Source organism: Typha latifolia, chromosome 2 (assembly GCF_019914945.1).
Source record: "Typha latifolia isolate L0001 chromosome 2, TyphaL0001v2, whole genome shotgun sequence".
Lineage (NCBI taxonomy): Eukaryota > Viridiplantae > Streptophyta > Magnoliopsida > Poales > Typhaceae > Typha > Typha latifolia.
The window spans coordinates 12,278,062-12,303,911 of record NC_133087.1 but is presented as its reverse complement, the minus strand read 5'-3'; the positions used below and the strand labels follow the sequence as shown (position 1 = coordinate 12,303,911).

The following is a 25,850-nucleotide window of genomic DNA, read 5'->3' as shown; positions in this document are numbered from 1 at the left end:
CCGATCTACAATTGTCATATTTACGCCCTTCACAGATTTGAATTACAACTAGGACGAAAACATGGAATAATGTGGGTGATGGTGGTAGTGACGGGTGGAGTGGATGTTAGGATTATGGATGGGTATGGAGGTGAAGGTGGATGTTGGATGTAATTAAGGGATATAGACGAAGAGAACGAAGTGGTCGAGATCCCAAAGAAGAGGGATGGCTCGATAGTCGAGGGAGATTAGAAGTTAGGAGAAACCTTACCAATGATAGAGGTGGAAGGATGGTGAAGAGAGAGGAGGGATATTAGGGTAAATAGATGATAGAGAGGCAAGAAATCAATATTCCAATAGCATAATGAATTTGGCTGTCATCCACATATATATAGAGGCTAGACAACAAGTTCTAAAATAATAAGTAACCCTAATTCTAGAGGATTCCCGCCGATCGCGTTCGAACGCGCCCGATCGCGCTCGAACACACAAAAGGCGTTCTCTGTATGTGCGAACGCGATGCAGGCATTTGAACGCACAATATGCGTTCTCTGTATTTGTGAACCTGATGCAAGCATTCTCAAGGGCGTTCGAACGCGATTCCTCCTGCATTCGAACGCGACTTATATGAATTTTGTTTTAATGAAAACAAATGACTAATGCAATAAAAAAAGATTCTAACTAAGTGTATCACATTAATATTTAATAATTGTTTTTGTTAAAGTACTATATTTGTATAGTTTGAATTCATTATGACTCATCTTTTAATGGCACACATCAAGTTGTCTAATCTATATATATATATTAGAAGTGATGATCGGGCGGTCCAAGCCAATCAGACTGAGCGCTGTGTCCGCTAGCTAGCCCGCGAGTAGTTCGGCCGGACTACAAAAGAGTAGTCTATTACCATGCGTCAGAGAATAGGCTAGAGCCTCCCCTCGTTCCACCGTCTAGCGCGATATCTCCTTAAACTTCCCCATCGGCTGCCACCAGCCTCGACACCACGTAGTTCGCCATGATCGATATCCCCTTCAACTCCTTCAATAGGATCTGCACCATTGCCTCCATCGCCGCCTTTGAAGCCATGTATGCCCCGTACCCAGGGACTGAGCCGCCACTAGTGACGATGACACTGCCACCACCCACCCACCACCGCTTCTCCTCTCGGCAATAGAGGAAGGTCCCCCGGTTGTTGACCACGAAGGTGGAGTCCTAATCCTCGATATCTGTGTTGGCGATCAAGGGGTAGCTAGGGTCGAGAACTCCAGCGCAGGCCACGAGGTTGTGCGCCAACTAGCCAAAGGAGGATTCGGTCCTATCAAAGAGGGCTCGGACTCCAACCGGGTCAGAGACATTGGCTTTGATCGGCACAGTGTAGGTTTGGGAAGAGTTAAACAGTACATAGTAGACAAATTCCCATTAGGTTTCACTATAGCTAACTAGGCTTATGGGCAGGCCAACTAGAAGGCGAGCTTTTGATTTGAGCTTATTAGTTTTCGAACCGGGATTTCGAGTCGGGCCGATGGTTGGGCTTTCAGGCCGAGCCGGGCGGGCAAAGGACTGGCTCATGCCACCATTGGTAATTCAAGCTCGGGTCAGACTAGGCCCAAATCGAATCCGAGCCGCGCTTAGCATGATACAAACTAGGCTAGACTGGGCATGGGCGAGCATGGTCGTTTGATCGGCTCTAATATATATGAGCACTAGTCCCAATTATATAATCTAAGAATAGTACCTAGACTCCTAAGCATATATTATTTGAAAAATAGCATTTCTTTATTAAAGGGGGTTTTGTTTTCGATTAAGTTTTCAATATTTCACATACAGAACTCAACCCAACACGAACTTATATAGCCGGCCAAATTATCCATTGGCTCGTTGGCACCCCTATGAGCTGAACGTGTGTAATACATTGGAGGTGATGTACATGGATTGTAGGAGATGGAGGGATGAGCATGGTGGAATCAGGTGCAATGGCGATGCGAGCATGAGACCAATGAGTTCTTCTGATGGTGTAGGATTGACTCGTAAGTTTATGGAGGTGGCAAATGAGTCTTACTTCCACCTCATCTGAGTCAGTAACCGGGTTGGCTCACTATCAAAAGAGAGTATAGACTGTTTATAGAGTTGAAATAACCTCTCTAGAAGTCGATCCCATGCATGAGATCACATGATGCACTAAAAGTAGCAGTTGGGCTTCCTGTTATGAAGGCCAAAGACTTCCCTTCTCTGTTTGGAAAACCAAGACCAAGCTCAAGGAATCCTGAAACTACTAAGCAGAAACATTCAAGAGATAGTAGGGATGGCAATATGATCGACATAACACCCCGAGATAGCCGTCAGCATTTGCAATATCATGCATCCTTGGCCCCACTCGCTCTGACAAGCTTATCTGGAAGCCTTCTAGATCCTACTGGAACTTTCTTTGCTAAGTCGTCCTATCACATTCCAGCCAATGGAGATTGGTAAAGTGTACCTCCTCCTCCTTTAATCTTAAGTTTCAAAGATCTAGATATCATCCCTCGGGTGAAAGACATCTCTATGGAAGAGCCTTTCGGACGCGTGGCATGGTGGGTCCAATGGTGGGGCTGGCATATATGTCATCTCTAATCCCAATAGATTTCTTCTTCCAAAGACTGCCTACTTGGTGAATCCTATGACAATGCTTACAATTGGAAGTCCCAAGCTCTACTGATGGGGCTTAGGATTGCAAATCACGTTGGCTCATCTCAACTACACAGGGTTATGTTTGACTCGCTTTAGCATTTGAATGATTTCTTGTCTACGGAATTTCATTAATAATAATAAGAAGAAGAAGGAGGAGGAGGAGGAGGAGGAGGAGGAGGTTGCGAGAGATTATTCCTTGGTGCCGTGTAATTATTAATGGAAAGAAATATTAAACTTGCCCGACAGACAAATCTGAAGAAAATCATGTCACTTAATAAGATGGTCCCAAAAGAAATCATCATTTGGTATGAGCAAAATCAATAGTGGAAAAGTTGTCATGTTTTGTGACGGATGTTGATATTTACGACATAACAATCGCTTTATTTTTTATTTTTTTTGATAAAAAATAATCGCTTTAAATCTAAACGATATTTGCTTTCCTAATATTGTTTCGATCAGGGATTCCGAACAACCCATGTTGTAGGAACTCAAACACACTCCAATCTATGCCTTCGGTTGCTTGAGGTACTGTCATAGTTGAGACATATAATTGTCACTATAAATATCGATGTGATCCTGCTTTCTGGGAAGGAGACGGTTTCCAACACTTGTACTCGTACCCATTTAATTCTGTTAGGTTTTTAGCGCCGAAAAATGTGTACAAAATAATTAAAGTACTTTGACATATGTACCTGAGCATAGTTTTGATAAAATTCGGATCTAAAATTTTTTGGCCGCGTTCACACAGCGTTCCAATTCCGCGTTCACACCGCGTTTGAGCACGGAGTCAAGCATTCACATACAAAGAGAGTGTTTTGGCCGTTGAAACATACTCGGGCCGCATTCGAATGTGCCCATGTAACATGCAATTTCTGGAGTTACGTGAGTTTTGCTTTAACTTAGATTTGACTTTATTTTGTTAACCTATATGAGGGTTGGGATATCTTAACCCTGTGTGAGAATTGGTGATTATTTTGAAAAAAAAAATACTTTTACAACGTTCTTGTATCAACAAGATTCGTCTCTTCTTCAACGCACCAAACTTTTATCTTAAGGATCATCTAGACGAAGGATCAATCTCGATCGTTACTGAGATTGGTGATTAATCACAAAAAGCGGTGAATCTCGAATTCTAGCGAGTAAGACTCAGTGAAACAAATCTTAAGGATCGATAGGTTATTTTGTAAGTCAGTCTTGTAACTGCTACAAGCAGGGGTGAAAACTGATCGGATACGGATCGCTCAACCTATATCCGGATCCATATTTTTAGTTCGGATACGGATTTGGATATTAGACGGATAGCAAAATCCAAAACCATATCCTAACTAAACGGATACGGATAATTTTTTGATAGATGATCAGATCTTAAACGGATATTAATTGAATTTAAAAGAATTATAATATTTTTATTTAGATATACTTAATATAAAAATATTAAGAGTTTTACCACAAATAAATTTTTTGTATATCGAATATGTAAAATTAGAGAAATTAAATAAGCAAACTAAAAATTGTAAATCATTGAAAAAAATGTGTGTAAACCTATCCAAATCCGAAAAATATATCCAACCCATATCTGAATCTGTATCCGAATTTTTTTTCAAAAATTCTATCTGTATCCGAATCGGATAGAAATTTTTTATCCAAATCCGATCTGAGTCGAGTCGAATAGCGGGTCGGATCGAAGTTACCCCTAGCTACAAGTTTAGTGATTGGTTTTAATTTGAGTTTATAGTTTTTTTTTCCATTTGAGTTTTTCCACGTAAAAATCTTGATATTCATCTTTGCTTTACTCTTTGATAATTATTTTACATATTTACTTAAGTAAATGGTTGGAATTATTTTCTAGCATTTAGATACATCCGCTTGTCTAAATTGTTTTAATTTGACGATGACAGGAAGTTTCGGGTGTTCTCACCACATTTATAGCCAGAGAAAACCTCGGCAGAAACTAAGGAAGATGAGAGGAGGATTAGGTGGCGAGAAGAGAAATAGTTGTTTTGTTGGAAGATGTAATTAAGAGTGCTTACTTAGTACAAGCTAAGATACATTGAATGTCAACTAACGTATCCTGGATAACGATATTTCATAGCTTATCTTACTGCCCTCGGAAAAATATAATAGTATGTAAGGGCGTAGAATTCTCGAATAAACACGAGCGCTGGCTCAGAATCTCAGTACTGCTAATAATGATGGCATGAAGGTTTATAATCGCTATTTATAGGATTTGGAGGTGGTGGGATTGTGATGGGCATGTGATCAGGAATACTAAGATGGGAGATAAACGGGTGGAAAAGCGTGTGGGGGCCACCGGCAGCTGTGAGTCACCAGTGCTTCGCACTAGAATAGCATTTATATTTGGATGGAGTCGATCACTCAAAGTCTCATTGAACGGTTCCAAGAAGACATTATACTACTAATGCTGGCGTAATTACCGGCCGTGCCGGTGCCGGTGCCCGTCTTGTAATATGGAGTCGGCCGGATCTTATCTCACCGGCCAAAAAGGATATAATATTTAAAAGTAGAGAAACAACTTTTTGGGTCAACTAGCATTGCCAGATATAGTACATCGTCATCTTTCGCCAATCATCTTTTGCCAATAAATAACGGACAATCAATAGTTGAATTCGATCTATTTCTTTTTTAAATTACATTTTACACTGTTATTGGGTCTAAATTCAGTTTATTTTCTATAATTTTATTTATATCATTTTACTTTCTTATTGTTATATTCATTTCATAAAATTGTAGGACAAATTATAAATAATTAGATATATTTTTAACTCATCTAAAATAATACTGATTAAGTTTTAAATAATAAATATATATATATATATATATGTTTAATATATTTATTATTTAAAATTTAATTGATATTATTTTATACAACTTTTTGTAACTAATAAGTTACCTTTAAATTTAATAAAGTGACACAAATAAATTATAAAAATGAACCGAATTTATACTTAAACACGTGGGAGTAAAAATGTAGTTTTCTTCTCTCTGTATCCTATCAAATCAAGTACATAGTGGTATGCTTGAGCTCTTTTTCGGTACCCTCCTACCCTCCTTTCTAGTTCAAGTACCGGCCTATTACGTAGAGACCGAATTTTTTGTCTGACTCAAGGGCATAAAAGGAATTTGCAATCCTCTATTTTATACCCATCATACCGGTACGGGAAGAAAGAGATTTCTTTTATGATAGCAAAGCACTAACAAATCCAATAGCTAGCAATCGTTTTTCATCAATTCTTCTTACTCTTTTAATTCGTTACTAATATGGGCATTAACAAGTTGAGAGCACAGCTAGTAGTGCGCTTTTGGATGGGATCAAAGAGGAGTTTAAACTCCTTGCAACACTAAGAATGAAGCTATTAAAATAGAGAGATATCGAATTTATAGAGAAGAGGAGATTCGTAGCTTTTTCAGCCATTTCCATGTCCTTTAATGAGAACCCACTATGCAGTAGGATTCCAGGTGATAGGTGATGTGAAATCTTAAAGCACTTCACTTTATGTTTCTATATATGCTACGTACATAGAGAGTTATACTGGTATACCAAATAATGAACAACAAACGAGTGCAACTAATTCAGATGCATCCCGGAGAGAACGGACGTTGATGCATCGATCAAGCGGTACAAGATCATGACAGCCGACGCGGGTACACTCAGCATCACGAGAGCCATCATTCCTATGCCCAGGCTGGGCCTAGTGTTCATCAAGAAGGTCTGCAATAGTCCCATGACCTCGCACACATCCGAAGGGTAGCTCGTGTACATCTGCTTCTCCCAACTCATCCAATCGGACGGCGGCTCGTAGTTCCTCTCCGCGATCCTCGTCTCGTGGATCCTCCGACGGAGCACGATCATGCTCTCGTCCACGAGCCCCCCGCCGTAGTCGGAGCCGTAGGCGAGTACGACGGTGCTCGACGCTTTCTTCCTGAGGCAGGGGCGCCGGACCAGGCCAGGCCGTGGTCCGGCCGGGAAGGAAGAAAGACGGTGGACGGAGGATGCGATGGAAGAAGAGAGAGAAGTGGCTTCCATTTAGCTTATAGAAGAGAGTAGTAGTTGTTATGTTTCAACTTATAAATAAATAAATTGGTAACGGGCAAGAGAGAGAAGCAAAGAGGCTGGATTTTATTTGGGAGATGCGTGTGTGTGGTCTCTCTATTTATAAGGGATTGGGAAGGTGGAAGGGAGGGATTTTGCCGTTTGCGTGGGCATGTGGCGAGGTATTAATCTTTCTTCTGTCTTTTGGTGTGCAAGTTTTAGCGGGCGGGAAAGCGCGTGGGGCCACCCAGCCCGGTAGCTGTGAGTCACAAGAGCACTACTTGCTGCTTACTGTTTGATCTGCAAATTGGAGTCATCCCATTTAAGCGTTGGCGTTTCCAAACAAGGAAGTTGTACTAGTGGCGGTATTTCCGGTCGTTCATTTTGTATACTGAATTCCTTTTTTGTATTACGAGGAGCTGGTCATCAGCTTCTCTTTTCTGGATCATATCTGGCATCGTAGCTTAAATATGAAGAAACCAATGCCAAATCCAAATTAAATGTCTCGTAACATCAAAGGTAGGTGGGGTGCCAATATGTTTGTCTGCTTGCGACCGCCGTATGAGCTCGGCTTAATTAGAGTGTGGACTTTGCTTACTTAAAGACAATGTGCATTCCATACTTGGCTAATGCTTTTGTTGGGACTACAAATTATATTGTTGAAACCACTCTCACAGTACTCGTATAACAATATATATATATATATATATATAAGAAAGGATTTTTGGATCACTGGAGGGGCCAATTAGTGCCATCTATAGAAATTTTATGTTGTGATTCTAATAAAATATAGATAGATTAGTTTTCCAAATAATAGTAATTTGTTGGAAGAATGAAGGCACGGAGGGAGACGCATACAAGAGAATGGGGGCCATGCAAGTATGATTTTTCTTCTCACTTGAGGGAACAATGAACTGCTCACAGGACTAGAATTATTGACAGATTAATTGCTATGTTGAAAATTTACAACATATGACTGATTTCATAAAAAGAACATATTACTGTGCACTTCATTGCCTGTTGCCGCGGAAACTCTGCTTATTTGCTTGTAAAATAATTAGGCTTTAGAGGAACGCTGTGAAGGTCGTTGAAGTGTAAAGAAAAATTGCTAGTTTCTCTAGAAGATGAAAGGATTACTTAGAAGAAGAAGAAAAAAAACAATTAGCCCTTCATAGACACTGTCAAGCTCCAAACTTAGGCGCCTTCAAAAGTTCAAATGCTGCCTCATGCAACAAAGACTGTCAGCCAGCATATAAAGATTTCCCCCGTGCTGTAAGATAAAAGAAGGAAAAATTGCCACTTTGACAATTCAGAAGTATGCAAAAGGAAAGACTTGCAGTAGTTATGAACCAACGAATAGTAGAATTCATCTTTGTGTCAGCTTACATCACTATATGAGAAGCTATTTCATGGTAACATCTTTTTGATGGGTAACAAATGAAACACTGCAACATTACATGACTACATGGAAGAAGCTCCGTGTATTAACCGGTTAAGAGAGCAATCGCATCCAAAAGGTTTAGAAAACTTATAAAAAAAGTTATGGAAGTACATTAGAAGAAATTTTGGGTGTAAACCATTAACATCAAAAGAGCTACAATATAAATGTAAGATCTGGAGCCATCTGACAACTGATTTTTTGTCATAGTTGCACTACGAGATGCATAAAGTCTCGGAACTAACTATAAGGTGGCCAAATTCTAGTTTACCGCACCAACTTTACTTCTCAGTTAATGTGTGTTGAGGCTTGAGAGTGAATAAATCTAGCGACTCGGATTGAGTAATAACAATTTACTGCCAAGTGCGGTGCAGACATCATTTAGTATCAGAGGCAAAATTCCTATAATTTTATTTACATTGACGATCAAACTCCAAGGTTCTATACTGCACCACATTTGTTCTTCGCTCGCACCGACAAATGCTGGATTGTCGCGAACTCTATCACACGTTGAGCACAAGTCCTGAGTTGCACAAGAAGATCACCATCTTAAAAAAATTAGTAGAACCAGTCGTCACCGCAGAACCACAAAGCAAGACTCGATGATCACCAAAATTGAATTATCTATGTGTCATCCAATAATCGAGCACCGACAAATTAATTATTTTCCCTACTGTTGTCACAAGATGTAAACAAAGAGCATCTATTTGAAAGAAAAAAAAAATTGAAGTTCAAATCCAGGTTTTTTCCCTCCACCTCAAAATTCTAAATCTCAACGTTCGAATTTTAGGTCATTTACCATTTTTCTTAGGAATAAGGTCAATTCTAAAATAAGTATTCTCTTTATTATTCTCAAAATTAGATCTTTATTTTTATAATGACTATTCTTATGTTCACTTATATTCTAAAATAAGGGTACAAAATGAAAAAAAAAACGTATTTTATTTTTTATAAAATTACCATAAATGTCCTTCGATTTGATATAAAGTAAGTTAATAGAATAGATATCAAAGGTAAATTAATACTTAGGTTAGTATGTGAATAGTATTTATATTTTAAAATAAAATTATTATAATATTTAGTTGTTATTTTGGAATAAAAAATTATATTCTGAAATAAGAAAAAAAATATTTCTAAAGTGAAGAGGAGTTAATTTCTAATGAATCCCTTCCATAACCAACTCCAACATCATCTATCTTTTCTAAGACTTCTCTTGCATTACCCACACACAAATTTATCAAAACTCCCCACCTATTCCATTATATTTACATGTGTCCCACCACCCATCACCTTTGGATATTTTTTATCAAAATGCAAAACCAAGTAAACCTAAGCCTTCACCTAAGCCACATAATCCGACCCATTGCTACAAGTGAATAGTTTGAAAAGTGTCCATTCTACCCCTTGGTCTATAATGACTCTTATTGAAGATATCGTGTTCCTATTCTCTTCTTTTGTTGTTTTCACCATCTCCCATATCTTCCGAGAAGCCAATTGCCAAGATTGGTTGACAAATTATAACGAGTCACGATTGTACTTGGGAAGGCTCTTTCCCTCTCCCTCTAGTATGTCTTTTGTACACTGATGTTAGCGGTTTGTTTTGCCAGCAAGACAGTTAATTAATGCACTCTCCTTTTATCAAATAAAAAAAGCCACGTAACCCATTTTAACCACTTGGAGAACCACCCACCCCTATCCTCACATAACAAACCTATAAGAAAAACCACCCCACCCCTTTGCTTCCCCCCATCATCCTCCACTTCATTGCCTTCTCAAGGCATCAATTCTCCTCCTTGAGCCGGTCCATCTTTGCCTGATCCAGCATCATCCCCACCTTTTGAGAGGACTCTGGTCACTGACCCAACTCCATCACCTTCACGAGGAGGTTGTGATGCACCATCAACCCATTCCATAGGGCCACCTCCACAAGCCGATTCACCTCCATTGTCGACAACCTTCACCTTAGTCACACTACCACCACCGTCGTCACCAACTCCGCTCTGCTGTCATCATCGCTTCGAATTCCATTGTTTGCGACAGCCTTCGACTTCACCACTAAGAAATTAGTCTCGGAGATCACAACTAGAGATGGTTTCCACATCTTCTCCTAGAGTTGAAAATAGATCAGATACAGCTCAAATAGTGCTCAACCTACATCTAGATCAATATTTTATGTCCAAATTCAAATTTAAATATGGATATTGGACAAATAACAAAATTTAAAACCATATTAACTTAACGGATACGAATAATTTTCAAATAGAGGATCAGATCTTAAACATAATAAAATTGTAAATAAATTATGCTATTTTTTTTAAAGACAATTAACACAAAATATTAAGAGTTTAAAAATAAATAAAATTTTTGCATGTCAAATTCATATAAATTTAGCAAAATCAATGTCTAGCACCTAGGCAGAAGGCGGACGCTAAGACAGTCTAGCAATTTAATATATAAAAAATAAAAAATAATTGTATACGATATTATATATATATATATATATATATATTATTTATAAAATTTAATAGTGCAATTCACAACCATAAAAATAATAGATTATAAATTTATAATTCACAAATATGTATACATATTTCATTGACATCTTAATAATAAACTATCATGATCTAAAATCAAATGCATTAGTTGGTGGTTTGAAATGTCAAAGGAAATATCTAGACATTTAATGCTAGCAGATTTATAGCTTTGACAGTTATAATTATATAGATTTATTCCTTCCTTAATTAGGATATACTAGCTATATGGTATATTTAGATAGGCGTATATATAGTAGGGGCTGAAAATCAGCTTGTATTTCTTTCCAAAAATAGCTTGTAAATTGTTCATATAATGGAAGATTGTCAATGAAGAAACATAGATTATTTTTCAAAAACTCTAAACTGTCATGGTATCAGAGCTATAGCTCTAAATTGCTATTTGTCTCGTGCTCTCAAGTTTCTTAATCTCAGTTATTCTTGTTCAAGTTCTCTTGACCTCATGTCTTCGGATAAGTCTGATATTTCTTTGAGTCGTTTCAATGGCAAGAATTACCCTGCATGGGCATTTCATTTCAGGATTTTCGTCACAGGTAAGGAGCTGTGGGAACATGTTGATGAAAGTTACCCAGCTCCTAACAAGAACAAAGACAATGATCAACATGCCAAGTGGGAAGTCAAGGACACACAAGTTATGGTATGGATTTTAGAATTTGTCGAACCCAACATCATCTCGAACATTCAATCTTCTGAGACTGCAGCTCAAATGTGGACTTACTTGAAGAAGGTCTACAGTCAACAAAATACTGCTCATCAGTTCCATCTTGAACATGAATTGGCTACTCTTCAACAGGATGTCTTTCCATCTCTGATTTTTACTCTAGATTCACTAATCTTTGGGCTGAATACACTGATATAGTTTATGCTGGCTTACCATCCAAAGGTCTTAGTTTTGTTCAATCTGTACTCAGAGGGATCAAACTCTAATGAAACTGAGACCTGATTTCGAAGGCACCATATCCAATCTTATGAACCGTGAATCTGTCCTCTCCTTGGATACATAGCTCAATAATTTTCTTCGTGAGGAACAGGGCCTTCTAACTCAAACCACCATGGAACAACATCATTTTATATTTATTCCTGTGGCCTATGCAGTACAAGGTAGACCACGACGCAGGGATACGAGCACTATTCAGTGCTTCTATTGGGGCGCCGCAAGAAACAGACGACTTAGGACATGTTCGTGCTCTCTATCCTATCACTCTTGAGAAGACCATGAGGCTGGAGCAAAAGTACAAGGCTCTGAAAATGATAGCAAAGACAAGTTGGGATAACCGAGATGGGTAATTTGTGCCGAGAACGCTGGCTGAAAATTCTGTAGGTTCAAAGGCAGCGACTACTAGTACAGGGGCACGACCACCTTTGAGACCATCTTTCGATGTTAGAGGAGGCACAAGAACCCCCGTTTAAACTCTCACACCTGCCCAGGTGGAGAAGCGAAGGACGAAGGGGTTTTGTTTTCGATGCGATGAACATTTCACCCCCGGTCATCGGTGTTCCAAACTGATCCGGAGTGTGATGCTCATCGACAGTCCTGAGAAGGACGATGAGGTAGTTGGTGATAGAGAGTATGCAGAGGAGGTATGTGGCGAGGATGTGGAGGAGCGCGCGGAGGAAGATATCCAAATTGAGATATCGATGCATACATATTCGGGTACTTCCGCGCCGAGGACATTGTAGGTTGATGGACTTGTTAGAAAGCATTGTGTGCACATCCTTATCGATTCCGGGAGTACACACAACTTTTTAGACAAAAAGTTGGTGAGGAAGATGGGCTTGGACGCTGAACCGACTGCGGAGTTTGAGGTTGCTATTAGAGACGACACAAAGCTTCGAGCGAAGAGCTTGTGCCGTTGGGCCGGTATACGAGTGCAAGGACACGACATCAATGTGGACTTGTATCCGTTGGCGCTGCGAGGAGCGGACATCGTCCTTGACACTCAATGGTTGCAGAGCTTGGGACCCGTCACATTTAATTTCTGAAGTATGTGGATGAAATTTTTACAAGGAAACAAAGTGGTGCGGCTTGATGGCGTTCGGTCCCTGCCGATTCTAACGATGTAGTTGATGGTGGGGCTGCCTTGTGCGAGTGATTGAGCCTATCTTCTTCAGTTAAGACCAGTTGGAGATGAGCTTCGAATGAGTCCAAGTACTACAATTAATGTGTCTAATTTATTGGATAAATTTGCTGGACTGTTTAAGGAACCAAAGAAGTTATCGCCGACGCGAACGGCGGACCATCGCATAGAGATTTTGTCCGGGGCTGCACCGTTGAACGTGAGACCATATTGATATCCACATGTGCAGAAGGAGGTTATCTCCAAAATGATGGCCGAGATGTTGGAACAAGGCCTCATACAACCAAGTCATAGCTCTTACTCATCGCCTGTGTTATTAGTGCAAAAAAAGGGCGGGTCATAGCGTTTTTATGTCGACTACCAGGCACTAAACGCTATCACCGTCAAGGACTGATATCCCATTCCAGTCATAGAGGAGCTACTAGACGAGCTTGTAGGGGCGACCATATTCAGTAAGCTTGACTTGAGGGCCAAGTATTATCAAATTAGAGTTCACCCGGCGTATGTGCACAAAACCACATTTCAAACTCTAGACGGGCACTACGAATTCCGGGTAATGTCATTCGGCCTCACCAATGCTCCAGCAACTTTTCAAAGCCTCATGAATGATATTTTTCGACCTCTGCTGCGACGGTATGTCTTGATATTCTTTGATGATATTTTAGTATACAGCAAGACTAAAATGGAGCATTTGTGAAATTTAGAGGATGTGCTAAATTTGTTGTAGCAAAACCAGCTGAAGATTAAGAAGTCTAAGTGCCTATGGGGTGTACCACAAGTAGAGTATTTAGGCCACATCATAACAGCAGAAGGAGTGGCACTGGATCCTCAAAAAGTGGCGTGTATGACAACTTGGCCGATCCCTACTTCCACTATGGGATTGCACGATTTCTTGGGGCTGACCAGGTATTATCGCCACTTTATCGTCGGGTATGGCAAGATCGCTGCTCCTCTCACTTCATTGCTGAGGAAAGACTCTTTTAGATGGATGGAGGAAGCCACTGCAGCATTTGAAGAACTAAAAACAACAATGACAACGGTGCCCATTCTAACTCTACCGGACTTCACCAAAGAGTTCGTTGTGAAATGCAATGCGTCGAGGGTTGGCATAGGAACTGTACTAATGCAAGGATGACGTCTCATAGCCTTTCTTAGTAAGGCTTTATCATAGAAGTCCCAGCAATTGTCGACTTACGAGAGGGAGATGTTAGAAATCCTCCACGCGGTGACAAAATGGAGGCCTTATTTGATCGGTAGGCAATTTATTATTCGAACCGATCAAAGGAGTCTTCCATACTTTATGAGACAACATATTCACACTCTGGCATAGCAAAGGTGGATCACAAAATTGCTAGGGTATGATTATGAAATTCAGTACAAGAAGGGGATGGAGAATAGAGCAACGGATGCACTATCGCGACAACCTGATACCGCCGAGCTCGCAGCCTTTTCTTTTCCCACTTTTTCTTTTCTTGACGAGCTGAGTTATGCATGTACATCTAACCCGGATGTTAGAAGGTTGTTATAGGAGGTGTTGGATGATCCGAAGCGCCATTCGGAGTTAGAGAACCGAGGTGGGATACTGTTGGACCGCGGATGCATCTGGGTGCCCGCGAACAACGGATTGTGGCAAAAATTGTTAGAACACTTCTACCAAATTCTAGAGGCCGATCATGAGAGTGTTTTAAGAACTTATAGAAGGCTATCACAGAGCTACACGTAGCCAGGACTAAGGCGAGAAGTGAGAATTTTTGTCTGTGCTTGCGAAGTCTGTCAAAGGGCAAAAACAACCATATTGAAACTGACCGGATTATTTCAGTCTCTACCGATACCGGACCGTGTATAGGAAAACATTTCTATGGATTTCATAGAAGGTCTTCCGCTGGTACGTGGCTACTCAGTTATTTTTGTGGTGGTTGATAGATTAAGTAAGTATGCATATTTTTTCGCATTGTCGCATCCATTTTCAGCCAAGTCCGTGGCTAAAATTTTTGTAAGAGACGTTGCTAGGTTGCATGCCATGCCATGCACGATTGTCTCCGATCGTGATCGTGTATTTGTTAACGAATTTTGGATGGAGTTCTTCAGATTGCAGAGGACTCGATTGAACCTCAGTTCGACCTACCCTCCACAAACGAACAACCAAACCGAGGTGGTCAATCGAGGCATTGAGCAGTATTTGCAGTGCTTTGTGGGAGAGATGCTGAGATGCTAGTTGGAGTTCTTACCATAGGCGGAGTGGTTTTACAATACCACCCACCACAGCAGTATTAGCATGATTCCGTTCGAGGTGGTGTATGGGCGCATAGCACCGACATTACGCGCCTATGACCCTGTGGCATCTGCGGATCGGACGGAGGTAGTCTTAGCATTGATGGATAGAGACGCCACGTTTGAGGAGGTTGCATGCCCATCTTAAACTTGCTCAAAATTGTATGAAACAAGTTTATGATTGTAGCCACCAGGAGCAGGAGTTCGACATCGACAGTTGGGTGCTCTTGAAAGTGCAACCGTACAGACAGGTGACCTTACGTCCGATAAGAAACCAGAAGTTAGCACATCGCTACTTCGGTCTGTTTCGGGTGTTAGAGCGACGTATCGATCCGGTTGCCTACCGCTTAGAGTTGCCCGAGGAGTCAAGAGTACACTTGGTCTTTCATATTTCATTACTGAGGGAGCGGATTAGAGATCACCAGGTCGTGGGATCAGTTCTACCCAAGCCATTGGAGGGGACAGCGGTTGTGGAGCCGGTTCGTGCACTTGCGAGGCGTTGTCGATGTCATGGTGCCAAATTGGAGATAGAGGTACTAGTCGAGTGGCTTGGCAAGCCATCCGACGAGGCAACATAGGAGCTGGAGACGGACAACTTGAAGCTTTTCTCTAACTTTGCACCTTGAGGACAAGGTGAGGGAAGCATGGTGGGCTGATATACCTTGCTGGAGTCTTTTCTTATTATACTAGTTGTTTATTTCCAAGGAAAAATAAGGTTTCTGTATGTTTGAAAGCGGGAAGGAGCACGTTTGAATGCCCTTGCGAACGTCTGCAGACGTTCACATCGACAGAGAACGTAAATTGTGTGTTCGAACACGCTCGACCGCGTTCAAACGCCCGCGTGCAAAGCCTGCATATGTTCGCATCAACAGAGAACACAAATTGTGCGTTCAAATGCGATCGACCCCGTTCAAACGCAATCAGCGAGAAACCACTATTTCTAGGGTTAATAATTATTATTTTTGGCTTGTTTAGTTAGCCTCTTAAGGTGTAAATAGCAACCAAAATATTATGTGGAAAGATTATTGGGTTCTATCTTCCTTCTTGTCTCTCTACCCTAATCTCCCTCCTCCCTCTTTACTAACCAGCCATCTCTTCCGTTGGCAATGTCTCATCTATCTTCTAACCTCCCTCGTCTGTCGAATCCTCCCTCCTCATTAGATCTCGATCACTTCTCCCCCTTCATCCTTATCCCCTAGACTTAGGGGTGAAAACGGGTCGGATTAAGTCCGACCCGACCCGCTATCCGATCCGGATCGGATCGGATACGGATAGGAAAATCCTATCCGATCCGGATTCGGATACGGATACGGATAGCTATTTCCAAAAATATCCGGATCCGGATCCGGATACGGATAGCCTTTTAGAAAAAAATCCGGATCCGGATACGGATACGGGTTTAGTTGATTTTATCGGATACGGATTCGGATAACGGATATCCGTTTACCCGCTTAATAAATACCCAACTAAAGTTAAACCCTACCTCTATCTCTCATCTACTCACCATCTCCTCCCCCAAATCTCCATCGACCGCACTGCTACCCGCGGCGCCGCCCTCACTGCTAGCCCTCACGGCCTCACCGGCTCACCCATTTTCACCGCCTCCCTCCTCCGGCCCTTCCTCGTCGACCTCGGCTCTCCTCCACCGGCCCTCCCTCGTCGACCTCGGCGCTCCTCCACCGGCCTCACTCCACGGACCACGGGTCCTCGATCCCGTCGCCTCCAGCCAAATCTCCATCGCCCCCAAATCTCAATCGCCCTCACAGCCTCACTGCTAGCCACGGCGCCGCCTCCATCTAAGGTGAGGTACTCATGCTTTTATGTACTCATGCTTCTAGTCTCTTGAGACTCTTGCTGTTACTAGCACAATTGAAGATTCAGAGACTAACTTCAAGTGGAAGGCCAAAGAATAGATTGAATAATGCTGATGTTGGTTGTTTCAATATCAAGAAAAGAAGGCCGAGTAAACAAATCTTTGCCGGTAGCGTAAAGATGTAAAGCATGGACGATAGCGTGTATGAGTTTCTTACAAACAACTTTGATGTGGAAGATCACTTTGAAGTTGGTCGTTTTTGGATGCTGATGTTGATGTTGATCCATTTTCAAAAATAATTTCAATCTATAACCCATCGAGAGTAGTTACGGGTCAATATTTGTTATATATCGATCGTCATACTTTGATTTCTTCCTATCATTCACTCAGATCATCCATATATGATAATGATGCAAACAAGTGAGACTACCATTTAATTTCTTAACATGAAGTACTAGACAAGTAATCCACGAAACATATTACTTCATTATTCAATTTTTACTTAAATTATTGCAAAAAATAAAGGTTAATATACCTCTCCTGACAAGACTATTCTTGTTACTTATCTAAGTAGACCTACTATTAGCATGTCTGAGTTCATAACAAACTAGTATATTTAACTTTTATCTAGTTTCTAGGTAACCTAAGCAAAAAATAGGGCATTGTTGATTTCAATTGAGCTTTTCAATCTAATAGCACTCTTTCAGAATAGAAGAACAATAGACTTTCTGCCTATCAATATTTCATTTTAAGGAAATCAAAGGGACAAGATTTGTTCAAGAGAAAATAGATTTAAAAATCTTTGTAAACCCTACAACCATTTGTCTCACATGTATAATTGAAGATTGTTACACATCAAACTTGAAGATTTACCTTATCAATGTATTTGTATCATGTCTTATCCATCAAACTTGAAGATTGTTACACATCAAACTTGAAGATTGTTACATATTCTCTTATAGTAGAAGTATTACATTAATAATGACATGTTTTACATGCATGGCATTTATGTTTTACATGCTTGACTAAATTGCCTCTGTTTGCATATTTTGCAGCTAGTTATTTTCTCTCCTCTCTTGTCTGATATTTTTGCAATTTGGTCCAAATTATTTGGAAGAATAATTAGTTTTCAAAAATTATTAGACTGGTAAGAATATTTGTATTTAATGTATTCTCTCTTTTATGCTTTGATCTTTAATGTTTTAGCTGTAATTAGTTTTAATATCTATGTTTAGGAGTCAATGGCATCTACAAGTGCATCGGTTCAAGGTGACACCTCAAGTAGTGTTTTTAATGATGATAGAACAAAGAAGAAGAAGTTGACATCGGATGTCCGGAATAATTTTGAGAAAATTGAAGAGACGAAGTAATTGATGGAAAAATAATTCGCAAGTACAAGGCAATATGTAAATATTGTCGAAAGCAATTTAGTGGGGAAAGTTCTATGGGAACATCACACTTGAGGAACCATTATAAGAATAAGCATAATAGAGATAGAGGGCAAATGGTACTCAATCTCACAGAAGTTGGAGAAGATGGAATGTTAGAGTCATACAAATATAATGAAGAAACAAGTCAAAGAAAACTTATCATGGCAATAGTAATGCATGAATATCCTTTCTCTATTGTAGAGCATGAGTATTTTATTGAATTTATAAAATCTCTACGGCCCCTTTTCCAACAAAGTCACGGATTACTATCAAAAAGAGATCTTGGAACTATATGTTGAGCAAAAGAAGATTTTGTATGATATGTTTACTTCACTTTTATGCCGTATGAGTGCTACCATGGATCTGGACTTCTAGACAAAATAAAGGATATTTGTGTGTTACAATACATTTCATTGATGATGAATGGAGTATTCAGAAAAGAATCATAAATTTTATGCATTTAGAAGGAAGACATACAGGGTTGAATCTCTGTCAAGCATTTCTAAAGAATATGATTGATTGGAATATTGACATGAAGCTCTTTTCATTAACTTTAGATAATGATCGAGCTAATGATGTTTGTGTTAGAGATGTGGTTACTCGGCTGAATGGGCAACAAGCTCTTGTTTGTGATGGCATATTTTTTCATGTTAGATGTGCCACACATATTATTAATTTAGTTGTGCAAGATGGTTTGAAGAAAATAAAAGATGCAGTGGAGAATATTCGTCATATTATTGTAATTCTCAAAAATTCACCTTTACAATGGGAGGAGTTTCTCAAAAGAGCAAGAGAATGCAATTTAGATACCAATAAGTCTCTTTCAATTGATGTATCTACAAGATGGAATTCTATATATTTGATGCTTAAAGATGCTATATATTATAGCAATGCATTTAAGAGACTTTATTGTGCTGATCCAATTAAATTTGCTGTATGCCCAACAAATGAGCAATGGGATAAAGCAGCAGTGTTATGCAAATGTTTGAAAACATTCCATACGATTACTGAATTGCTTTCAGGAACTTCATATCCGACAGCTAACTTATTTTTCAAAAAATTTTGTGCTATTCAGTTGCAAATTAAAGAATGGTGCAAAAGTTTTGATGAACTTGTCCTTTCTATGGCAACATCAATGCAAGACAAATTTGATAAATATTGGAAGCAATGCAATCTTATACTAGCAGTGGCTTCATTTTTGGATCCTCAGTATAAGATGAAACTTATGGTGTATTACTTTCCTAAAATTTATCCTCTTGGTGGTGTTAAGGAACTTGAGGAAGTTCGTGAAGTCATAAGGAATTTGTATAATGAATATGCATCCAAATTTTCTTCCCCGTCGATCCGGATGTGAATATAAATAATAGCCAAGTGTTGCGAGTGGTAGAGTTGATTTTGATGTTGATGAAGATTTAGAGCAATTTTTAAGTGAGGAATGTCAACAACAATCTATTAAGACAGATTTGGATCAATATATTGAGGATGCCTCACTTTTATGGCAACGTAATGACAAGAAATTTGATCTATTATCTTGGTGGAAGACGGAAGGTAGTGGAAAGTATCATATATTATCACGAGTTGCCCGTGATGTAGTTAGCAATTCCGGTCGCCACAGTTGCATCTAAATCTGCATTTAGTACAGGTGGCCGAGTAGTTGATGCTTATCGTAGCAAGTTGGATCCCGAATCAGTGGAAGCTTTAGTATGCACTCAAGATTGGATAAGATTTATAAGAAAAGGTAATGATTATAATATTCGATAGTATTTTATAAAATAGTATTGTTTACTAATGTTCATATACTTTTTTCTTATTAGGACAAATAGCATCAATTATTCATGATGTTGAACAATCTGAAGATGTTGATTTAAATGGGGAGTAATCATATTGTAAGTATTTTTCACTTTATATTTTAAGTTGATTAATCTAGTTTCTTTATATTACTTTTAAGTTGGTTAATTTAGTTTCATTTATTTTACAGATGCACTTGAAGAGGAGGATTGTTTGAATGGTTGGATGTTTTGATGTTTTGTTCCTCTAACTTTGGGATGTTGATACTTTTTAAACTTAGTTAATTTTATTTGTTGAAGTTCATATAAACTTGTGTCAACCCTAAACTTTATTTTGATGGATATTTTAATTACTTTTGTGGTTGATAATGTGAACTTGTGTTGGGATAATTTATTTACTTTTATGGTTAACAATGTGAACTTGTGTTAGGATAATTTATTTACTTTTATGATTGACAATGTGAACTTGTGTTAGGATAATTTATTTACTTTTATGGTTGACAATGTGAACTTGTGCAACAATGTTATATTTGCTTTTATGGTTGACAATATGAACTTGTGCAAAAATATTTTACTTGTTTTTATGGTTGACAAAGTTAGAATCTCATTACTGTTGTTGTTGTAATTTTTTGATCAAGGTTTAGATCATTAGTTTATGCACATTATGTTTGTTTAAAGTTTATAATTTCTTTTGTTTTTTCTTTTTGCACCGTTACTATCTTTTTGCCGATGAATCAGTTCTCAAATACTTTAAGTTTTGTTCAAATTGTATTTGAATGGTTTTAGACTTGATTGATATTCGTAGTAAGTTCATATTAATTTGGTTAAAATTTGATACGTATTTGTTTAAGATCCGAAAATTTATCCGAACACTATCCGATCCGTATCCGAAACTATCCGATCCGTATCTGAAAACTATCCGATCCGTATCCGAAAATTATCCGTATCCGTTTTCTTAGGATATGGTTTTAATTTTTGCTATCCGTCAAATATCCGTATCCGAATCCGTATCCGGATAAAAAATATGGATCCGGATATGGGTTGAGTACTATCCGAGCCGTATCCGATCCGTTTTCACCCCTACCTAGACTCTATAAACCATCCACCCTCATCTCCACTATCATCCCTAACTTTATCATCACATCCACCCGTCACCACCATCATCACTCCCACTCTTGCATATTTTCGTCCTCGTTGCAGTCCGAATCTATGAAGGGCATAAATACCCAAAAATATAGATCAGAAAGTTATGGATCGACCACCCTTGGTTTCGTAATTTTCTAACTATGAGAGAATATCTGGTGAATATTTTTTCTCGACTGTGCGAGCTGATTTCCTGCAACCGGTCTAGATATCGAAGAGGACGTTCCGTTCTTATCACATAGCCACTATCTTCCACAAAACCTAACCATTATTTCCCTATCCATTACTCACATTACCCTCATGCCACCATCTAACCCATGATCAATTTTTTTCCCATAACTTTTGATCTACAAGTTCGATCGATGTGATCTCGGTTGCATTAGATTCCTTACTTCAAGAGAAACAATCCGTCCAAGTTAAGATCTATTGGACGATTAAATTTTCTGCAGATCTCGAAAGTTTTGCCCTAAGGAGAATTTGGGCTGATCTTTATATTGTTGCAATCTGACTATCCCTGAATTTATCATCTTGGGTCAGCTATGGCTTTTTGATAGGGATGCGACCACTTTTAAACGCTCAAACTTGAGCCTTTCATCTTGGAAGGTACAAAGATCAAGATTAGTCCTTTGCATCCTAAATTAACTAACATATGTCACAAGAATGTAACTAACAAAAGGGGCTCACAGATCATAAACCTAAAAGAATTTGAAAAGGAGACAAAAGCAAGAATTCATCATGTTTGTCTTACTGGCTCGCAAAATTGAGGATCCTGTTATGGCCCCTTAGTCAAAAAAACAGTTACTTGGGAGTTTCTAATAAAACTGAATGTTATGCATCTTGTAGTCCAGGAAAAAAAGGTCATAGTCATTTAGTTGAGCTATACCAACACAAGCATTTTTTCATGCTTCTGTCTAAACCCATAAAGTAGTACACTGTACAATACATCAGAAAACATGTGACGCGTTACTGTCTTGCAAAGCTGCTAAATTTTGATTTAACCATTGTAACATGAAAAGACTAATCATTTTCTGCCAAATGATACTTGTTGAAAGTTTATATTTAGCATAAAACAATTATACATCTGCAGAAAAATTCAGAAGATCATCAAAATTCAATGACACTACATATGAGTTTTCATGTATGCTAGAACAGGAAGGATGGAACTATATAATGAACTAGGATAATAAGTAGGTCACCTGCTTAATCACATGAATAAGTTTCTCATAGATACTCATTACCAAATTGCCCTGCTTCTGGTACAGTTCACGATCAGAACAAATGAATTTGGACATATCAAAATCAACATGCAGTTATAAAGCCACGGCATGACTTTATAAGAGTTTCCTGTGAATTATAACATATTTCAAGAGCTGATTACCTTGCTCTTAAACTAATGTTATTCACATTATTTCATTCAGTCTTCTGTGGAATCATTCGAATCATATATTGTCTATTGCCAGATCTTACTAAAGTCAGCTTAGTTAGGTAAACTGAACAATAATTACTCTCTTCATATACTATAAGCTTTTAAGCTGCTGGAGAGTGGAAATTTTTTAGCAGATGATTAAGTGATTCTTGAAGTTCCAAGAAGGTAGCTTCTCGATGTTGCTTAACTCATGGTCATCATTTTCATGCAGAACTGCAGGATTATCTCTTGAGGGAACATTCAATTGACCAAGAATAGCATCTTCATTGAAGATCCTTATCAAATTAAAGATTCAAAACAATCAAGTAACAGATCATATACATTAAGCTCAGTAGGAAAGACAAAAGACTGAAATTTTATCTTCTGGGAGAGAGAAGAAAGAAAGTAGGTTTACCTTTATAGTTTTTCAGGAAAATGCAATGGTCACACCGTGGAGGTTTCCCTACTGCCACAGAGCGATTAACATTGGTTGATGATGCCTGCATAACATAAGAGCTAACATAGAAAACAAAGATAAAAAAAACAAAAAACAAGAGAAGTAACATTGGTTGATGATGCCTTAAGTCATTCAATGCATTTCCATCATTCAAATTTCTGTGGAAGAACTTGAAAGCAGGAAAGGAGCACGTGTCCTAGGTCTTGGAAACAGATTTGTAGCTCAAGATCATGGAGACAGAAAGCAATAATTGATCCAAACTGAGCTGCTTGCTTGATTCCACCAACCAATTTTTATTGAACCATTCAACATCAGAGTTCTAGCGCTTTCACAAATGTCTAAGAACACCATAGATAACCCTCAATGACTTTTTGAACCCTCAATGACTTTTTGAAGCTCATCAGCAGAATTTGGATGTGCAATCAAATTGTCAATTACTTAATCCGGAAAACAGATAACCCAAAGTTCGACGTGAAAGTTCTAACACTGTCACAGCTAGTGAAAACAACAATTATCAGGCCTATGACCCTGGAGTTAAATGAAAAGGATGGATTAAGTATAGATGAACAATGCTTAGGATGAACAATTTTCATATATAAGTTACAAGTATGTTGCGTTTCTCTGACAGATTAAAGAACATTTAGATACATGTTACTCTTTAGCATATATATAGAATTAACCTTACTTGAGATACCTCCTCGAACCAAATCCACATTATGCAAATCTTATAAAGTAACTATTTTAGGAGCTTAACTAAACCAAATCAACTATGGACTAATCAAGCACCTTTTCTTTTTTCCTGCTAGCTTTCGCTAAATGAGCTTTTAATCCAATTAAATCACGAACCCAAAAGCCAGAATGCAATTCAGATTTGAGTAATTCAAATTGGCAGCACCAATTCTAGTCAGCATACTCGACCAAAATGCCAAAATAAAAATAAATCAAGAAAGCTAATTTAATAAAAGAAAAAGCACATAAAAGAATGCAGGGAGAGCAGATAAATCTACTGCCTATGAAAAAAAAATAAAAAAAGCCAAAAAATTTAGCCAAGAAAAAGCTGAAAACTCCAAGACTCCACATTTACAAAAGGAAGCTCCTCAGATGTCCCTTCATTTCCACAGAGAATACAACACCCAAGAGGGTGCATTCAGGAATTGGAACGATAATAAGGCAACACCGGAAGATTCGGTTCATCACCGGAGCATTTCTTCAACTCGGCAAATCAAGGAAAGAAAGGACCGAAAAAAGAATCGAATCTTGATTTGGTTCTAGAACAGACAAATTATAGAAAGAAATTTGGGATTGGGAGTTTAATCTGGTCGACCTCCTCGAGGAGGAGGGCACAATTGCAAAGAGAGCGGCGAGGGATTCAGGTCTGCGACAATTTTTTTTTTTAGGTAGCGACCGGCGAGTAGAGATTAATTAACCCTAACCCATTTATCTAATTCCAGCACGATCCAAGGCCAAACTATCCATATCTCCCTCCAGCCCAGGCCTCTAAATGCTGAAGCCCAGGTGCCTTTACCCCGGGGCCTGGAATTTGGCTTCATTACCACAAGAAATGCTAAAGTCTAAATAGACCTAGCGATAATTACACCTAAGACTCCTAACTATTGCTCATTTTTACTTAGAATTTCTTTTATTTTTCATGACACATTGACCCCTTAAATTTTAGATATAAAATATGTTAAATATTTCTGCCATTAATTATTATGGATCATAGTGCGATGATGTTCTTAAGGGCTTCCTATCTAGTCTGGTCTTTTCTAAATCACGTCTCAACAAAGTGGATCATTGCCCTTTGGATTTTCTTATTAAAAAAATATTACGTGGTTGTCATATAAATATTTTTTGACCTTTTAGATAAGATTGTCATTTGATGTTTTCTATCAACATTATTAGAAGGAAAGAATATTAAATAAATGGAGTGGAGATGTCACAAAAATTAAATAAGAGAATTTACGTGAAAATGGACAATAGTTCAAGGTATCACAAAATTATGAGGATAGGGCTATCAAAATAGCTCCGTGGCTTATGAGCCACTCAAACTTGGCTCATTTAGACCTCAGCTCAAGCTCTAAATGAGCCAAGTTGAGCTGAATTTTTGGCTCGAAAAATTATCAAGCTGAATCAAGTCAGACTTAGCCCACTCGAGCTCAACTTGATTACTTAGCTTTAGCGTGTGTATATATATATATATATATATATATATATATACTTTTAAAGATATCATAAATCTCACTATGCCAAAACATATCTTGTCATCTCGCCCAAATTTACACCCAATGAGGCCGCTTTGGTTTTGTATTCATAAGCTTCGATCAAATTTACATTTATCCAACTCAATATAATTTAATTAAAAATTTGTTGGTAAAATATAATATTTTTAAATCAAATCTAAAATAAATTAATGAATCCTTATAACTTAGAAGATAAATGATAAATCTTAGGTTTTAATTAAGTGTATCAAATTTTTGTGATACTAAGCGTATCAAATTGACTAAGTGTATTTTCACATAAACTCTCTTATCTAAATTTTGCTACTATTTGCAAACATCAGACAAATATTGTTGGTTGGAGATTAAGTTCTAATAGAATTTATACGGTCAATTTGATACACTTAGTTAGAGTCTTTTCTTATTGTATTAGTTATTTATTTTTATTAAAATAATTTTTTTGTAGGTTGCGTTCGAACATAGTTGGGGCGTTCGAACGACTTTGCGAACGCTTGCATCTAGTTCGCAAAAATAGAGAACGCGAAATGTGCGTTCGAACGCAG

General features: G+C 38.5%; 1 long non-coding RNA gene across 1 annotated transcript; it reads right to left on the bottom strand.

Moving 5' to 3' along the window:
- Window positions 1-9,653: 9,653 nt before the first annotated feature.
- Window positions 9,654-24,468, bottom strand: LOC140781197 (uncharacterized). Its single transcript, XR_012107669.1, has 2 exons — window positions 23,030-24,468; window positions 9,654-10,242 (listed from the first exon to the last, which is right to left on the bottom strand). It is a non-coding gene; the product is annotated as an uncharacterized lncRNA (long non-coding RNA).
- Window positions 24,469-25,850: the final 1,382 nt, after the last annotated feature.